The sequence below is a fragment of the Myotis brandtii genome, unplaced genomic scaffold, assembly GCF_000412655.1.
Source record: "Myotis brandtii unplaced genomic scaffold, ASM41265v1 scaffold825, whole genome shotgun sequence".
In the NCBI taxonomy this organism is placed as follows: domain Eukaryota; kingdom Metazoa; phylum Chordata; class Mammalia; order Chiroptera; family Vespertilionidae; genus Myotis; species Myotis brandtii.
The window spans coordinates 536,948-542,712 of NW_005371349.1; the positions used below are offsets into that span (position 1 = coordinate 536,948).

The 5,765-nt window shown below is 60.8% G+C and overlaps 1 long non-coding RNA gene across 1 annotated transcript in view; it reads right to left on the reverse strand.

Annotated features, from left to right (window-relative positions):
* The window catches only part of LOC106724419, a 22,257-nt gene that overhangs the window by 10,053 nt on the left and 6,439 nt on the right, over positions 1 to 5,765 (reverse strand). Inside the window, exons 2-3 of the long non-coding RNA XR_001360206.1 lie at positions 3,272 to 3,279; positions 1,412 to 1,416 (exon numbers count right to left, since the gene is read on the reverse strand). This is a non-coding gene — a long non-coding RNA (uncharacterized LOC106724419). The remainder of the gene's footprint in view (positions 1 to 1,411; positions 1,417 to 3,271; positions 3,280 to 5,765) is intronic.

The following is a 5,765-nucleotide window of genomic DNA, read 5'->3' on the forward strand; positions in this document are numbered from 1 at the left end:
GTGGTGCCCGCTCTCGGACCGGATGTGCGGGAGAGGCTGGCAGGGCCACTCAGTGTAACGTCGGTCCAGGCCGTTACTTCTCCAGCACGGCGGCGCCCACCGCGTTTTATTAGCTTCAGCCATGTCCCCGCTGGCACCACGAGGAGAGCTGCCTGCAGGAAACACGCTTCCGCGTGGGGTGGAGAGGAGACCCAGCAGTGCGGCCTCTGGGGAGGCGGCGGGTTCCTGCCTGTGCGTTAGAGGAGCCTGCGGCCCGGGCACCTGCTGCTGAGTGAGGAGGAACAGCGTGAGGAGAGGAGCCCGGGCAGAGCTGACTCGCAGGGAGCCCGGGCTCACCCTCTGCTTCTCTCCAAGCCCAACAAGACCTTTTCTGTGGGTCTGACCCCGGCCAGACCTCTGTCTGTTTCTCTCTGATACTGATGACTGCCGTGGGTCTCCAGTTTGCTTACACACTTAAGGACTTGCTTTTATGGAAAAGAACACAGCTCTGTGGAGTCAGGGCTTTCTCAGAACATCTGGAACATAGGGTTCCCGTTATACGTCTCGTGGTTTGTAAGGGAGACTTCCAGGGTGACCGCAGCGTGTCAGAGGACACACACATTGTCCACGCACGTTGCTTCCCACAGGCTGTCTGTCCCAGTCCACCCTGTTCGTGGCGGTGCCGGTACATGCTCGTCATTGCAAGCATGCCGGTGCTGAGGAGTAGCATCTGAAAGCTTTCGGAAAGCAATCCAGTGGGTACAGAATGGCCCCTCTTCAGAGCTGTTGATGACCAGCTGGGCTGCAGAAGGCTTCTGTGCCTGTTCGTGCAGGGGGCCTGGCGGTGCCTATGGCTGGCGGTTTCGTTACTTACTGAACCGCGATGAGCTCTTCCTACGGCCTTTGTCAAATCCAGCAGTTTATGTTTTTCTCATTTGCTCGTCCTGACGGGTTTGGGTCAGATTTTGACCAGTTGTAGTCACTTATTTCCTTCACTTAATTTTTGTCTTAAAGATTGAAGGTCTCTCCACCGATACGTTGTCTTCTGGCCAAACAGCCAATGTTTTCTAGAGGAGAGTGTGGGTGAAGAGGCGCCTGCGGGCCTGGCTCATGATGGTAGCGCAGGCGGGGGGCCGCGGCTCACACCTGCTTCTTTCTGAGTGGCCGGTGTTCGTCAGCCATCTCGCCGGGTGGGTTTTTCTTCTGGTTCATGCATTTGAGGTCAGGTGTTTCTGCGTGAGAACCCGAGGAGTGCCTTCCGGCTCAGGGGTGCCCGCAGCTTCAGGTCCCCTGGGGGAGGGGAGGAGACCCGTGAGGCAGAGGCTGGGAGCTTCCACCCGGAGGGCCCTGGCTGGTGGAGTCCTCCCTCCTGGGGTCCCCCCCCCCATGAAAGGCTGGGACAGCGGCTCCCCAGAGAGCGCTTCGCCTGGACCTGCCCTTGCTCCGTTGCCTCCCGCTTCCCCATGGGCTCTTGAGTGCAGGTTACTCGGTTTCTCCTGCGATGACAGAGGCAGGGGAGGGGGAAGTGAGTTAGAAACGGCAAGAAGTGCATCCACACCCCCTGGAGCTGCTGCGCGCTTCCCTCTGGTCACCGTGAGATGGTGGTCACCGTTAGTTAGCACAGGGCCGGGACGGTGCCTCCCGGGAGCCCCTTCGTCTCCCACTCGGCCCCAGGAAGGCTTCCGGCTCAGCAGCAGCCTGCGCCTGCCACGGTCAGGCGTGGGGACTGTGGGCTGTGAGCGATGGAGTGTGTGCTGTTAACTTGTCTCTGCAGGGGGAGCGCGTGCTTGGTCCTGGGAGCAGGTCGCAGGCCGTCAGCAGCTTAGTGACCCCTCGCGTCTGCAGCCCAGCAGGCGGCCGCACGGAGACTTAGTGAACACCCGAGGAGAGGGTGGGCCCGCCGGGCCCAGGAGGGCTCCCAGACCAGCTGGGTTGGGAAGGGGTTGGCGCCAACCAGGTGAATGTGGCAGAGATACGCGTCAGGCCGGGCAGTGGGCAAAGGCCAGGCTGTGGACTAACTGGCCCCGGGGAGCTGCCCTGGGCTGTGAGCCTGGACGGGCGGGAGGAGGCCGAGCGGCTGCAGGAGGGGACAGAGTCCGGAGGGTCCTGTGTTACCAGGACTTCATTCTCGGGCCACGGTGAGTGTTTTGCGTTTTCGGAAGATGCCTCCAGCCGGTGGCTTAGACGGGCGGTGGGCGATCCTTAGGGCGCGGTGGCCGCGGCCGGGTGAGCTGATGGAGAGGGCCCGACAGCAGGGGCTGGGGGGCCTCGTGACCCCAGTGTTCCGTGTGTTTTGAGCGAACCACCTCCTGGTGTGGATGGGAGGGAGCGGGCAGAGCAAGCCGTGCCCTGTCCCTGTGCTTCCTGCCGCCCCTCTCACCCTCTCCCTCGTGTTTGGGTGTTGTTTGGGTTCATACCTGCGCTGCCGGTGACGGAACAGATTTCTTGAAGGAGCCCCTGGTTACGGCTCGGGTCGAGGTTGGAGGAGGTGGTGGCTCAGACGCTGAAGCCAGCCCTCGGTCCCTGCCTGTGGGTGGTGCTGGCTGAGAGCCGGCCCTTCCTCCCGGGCACCTGGGAACCGGCCGGTGCTGTGGCGCCGGTCACGCAGCCGACCCTGAGGGCTGCTGGGCCAGGACACGTGTGGGGCTTGGGCGGCCAGGATTTGCATGAGCAACCAGGGAAGCAGGTCAAGGTTAATACCAGCGATCCTGCCTCGCACATCGCACTGCAGTTCGCCTCTGCCCCGTCCAGGGACCTGTGCCGTCCTCCTGCCGTTCCTCCGGATGAAAGAGAAAGGCCGGTGGAAGGGGAAACTTGGCCACAAAGGGGCAGCGCTGGGAAGACAGGTGTCCCCCTGGGAGGGAGGGAGGGCCAGGCTCCTGCCCCAGGCTCCCACCTGGCAGCCGTGTCCCTGTCAGGAGAGCTGCCTCGCCACCCGACAGGACCCGCGGGTCCCTGCGGACTCTGAGACGGGCCTCACCCAGCGCTGTTCCGCGAGAATGCCCCCTCGTTCCTATTTAAAGGCGTGTTAAAAACGGGCTTTGTGGGAGCGCCTGCCAGGGGCCATGGTGCAGGGCCTGGGACACGCCGCTCAGCCAGGGTGACCCTGGCGGCCTCTTCGCCATGGCCACTCGGCCACCCCTGCCGATTGTCACTGTGACCAAGACGTCTGCCATCTCCCTCAGCGTCCAGACAGAGCGGGGAGGAAGTGAAGCCCTGAGGCCTCCTCAGTGGAATGGAGATGACTCCGCGTCTGTGGCATCGCAGGAGGACCAGGGGTTCCACCCGGGACTGGTGGTCCTGCTGCTGGCCCCTCACAGAGCTCAGCCGCTCCTCCGCCCGCCCACCCCGCCGCCAGGGCCTCTCCAGCTGTTCACTCGGAGTGCTTGTCCCCCAGATCCAGCCTTTGCTTGAGTTCCCATTCCCCCAGGGCCCCTCACCCAGGCTGCCCCATGAATTAAGCAGCCTGTGCCCCTGCCTCGCCTGCCCAGGCCTGCTGGACCCGTCCCTAGCACTCAGGCTTCTGCCGCTTTGATGGCCCTGTGGTCTCCTGCGCTGCGTGAAGCCCCGAAGCAGGAAGGCAGGAGTCTCCAGCTGTTAATGGACGAGGACAGTGGGTCTCCATTGCAGGCTCCTTTGTGAATGGGTCCTTAGGCTCCCCCCGTCTCCCCGCCCCGGGTGTTTGATGTGGAACTCGGGCACTGAAGTTGCTCGGGACGCCAGGAAGCGGGGGGCGTAGCTGGAGTTGGCGCCTGGTCCTCTGGCCTGCAGGTGCCGGTCTGCCCGGTCTCCGTCCTTGGCGGAGAGCTGGGGGCTCAGTTTCTGCGCCGGGTCCTGGAACAGCCAGTGTGGAAGGTCTCAGTGCGGACCCGCGGGAGGGTGCGGGGACATCGTAAACAGGACGTCAGACCGGAAGCAGGGCTGTGCTGCTCCTGAACGGCGAGTGGCGAGCGGGGCAAAGGAATGCATCCGAGGTGGCTGTGGCCTCAGGCAGGTGCTTCGGCTGTGAGTCCACTTGATTCCAGGAAGTGTTAAGGTGTTTGATCAACACATGTGTCTCAAAAAGCATTTAAAATGGTCGCTGATTTTTTTTTCACAATTAAATAATCAGGAGAACAACTGGGCCTCTTGGTAGCAGCTGTGACTCGGGACCGTTCTGGGCGTTCACTGTGTTCGTTTCTCACGGCTGCTGCCCAGAGGAGCGCAGATTCATTGCTTTGCTGTCCGGGGGTCGCAGGGCTGGTTCCTCTGGAGGCCTGGCCTTTCCACCTGGAAGACGCCACCTGTGTCTTGGCTCAGGCCCCAGAACATGGTCTGGAGGAGTCCACACATCTCCTCCCTCTGACACGGCTCTCCGCCTCCCTCTCCACGAGAAGGACCCTGTGGTTCCATGGCATCCACCAGGCAACCCAGCGGATCCCTGTCCGGTCAGCTGGAGGGCGGCTGTAGCTCACTGCGGCCTTGGCTGGAGCGCGGCAGATCCGCGGGCCCAGCGTTGGCAGGCGGACCCCTCTGGGACCACAGTCACCTGGTGCTTTTGTCCCTGGGACCCTCCCGGGTGGGCGGTGCCACCTTTGCCTCTTTCTTCTGAGGGGAGGCTCCGGCTCCGGCCCAGGCCTGCGGCCTTTTGTTGAGCGTTGCTGGGTGTAGAAGCGCCCTCCTCCCTGGGGGCAGGGAAGCCGCAGAGCAGCAGCTCTCTGACCCGCAGCCTGTCCTGTTTGTCAGCCACGCGAGGACAGGGTGCTCCATCGGAAGTCTGGGCCGTTCTCAGACCGTCTCAGGAATGGTTTTGTACTCGCTCGATGGTGAAGAGAATGGTCCTGGTGTCCGGCGGTGGACACAGCCCTGGACAATGAGCTGGACGGGAAGGGGCTCATTGCTCGGGGGGAGGGACTGGCTGGCACAATCGGTGATGATTTTCCCAGACAGCTGCCTGGCGTCCCCGTCACGTGATGGAAGCGGCCGGGTGCCGGTCCTCCGCCAGTTTCCTGTGAAATCCTAATTGGGCTTAATTTTCACCCTGAATAGATTTCAAGGCTACAAAACCAGATTTTTGACTGCATTCTTTCCTTTTTCTGATACCGTTGTACTCTCCCATTTCCTTAAACACATAAATATGTGTATATATAGCATTCTAACAAGGAATTAAAACTTCTACTTTAAACAATCATAACACACCCTTACAGTAGAATCAGTGGGTAGAAAAAGCACACAGTTAAAAGTCACTTTGGATTTTGAAAGGGGAGTTAAAAGGGCTCAGGAGGTGGAGCGATTGCAGTCCTGTGTTTTCCCCAAGGTCAGTTGATTTCTCACAAAAATAAGTTACACTTCACCTGACTCCAGGCCCCTGGAGCGCACAGGCCCCACGGCGTGGCTGCACCCGAGACCCCAGCCTGGAGGGCACCAGAACCAGGTCTATTTGGGCTCAAAAGGCTGGGAAGCCGAGGTGTGCGCCTTAGCCTCGCCCCTGTGAGCGGGAGCCCGACCTGGAACCGCTGACTGTTCGAGGGCGGCGGTGGCTCGCGCTCTGATGTGTACATGTCTCAGATGATAGGCCCTGTCTGCCTTACCGGCGTGAAGAGGCCACTGGATACCGAGTGAAAAAGCAGGTTGCTCGTAAATCCTGCTTATTAAAGACATCTGTATTTTATCAACCGACATTCTTTGTTTGAAGAAAAACCTGTATAACCTTTATAAGAATTCAAATCAAACACTGAAACCAAAACTAATCCATGGCCTGGGAGAGGGCATGGGGAGGGGAGGGGAGAGTGCATGGGGAGGGGAGG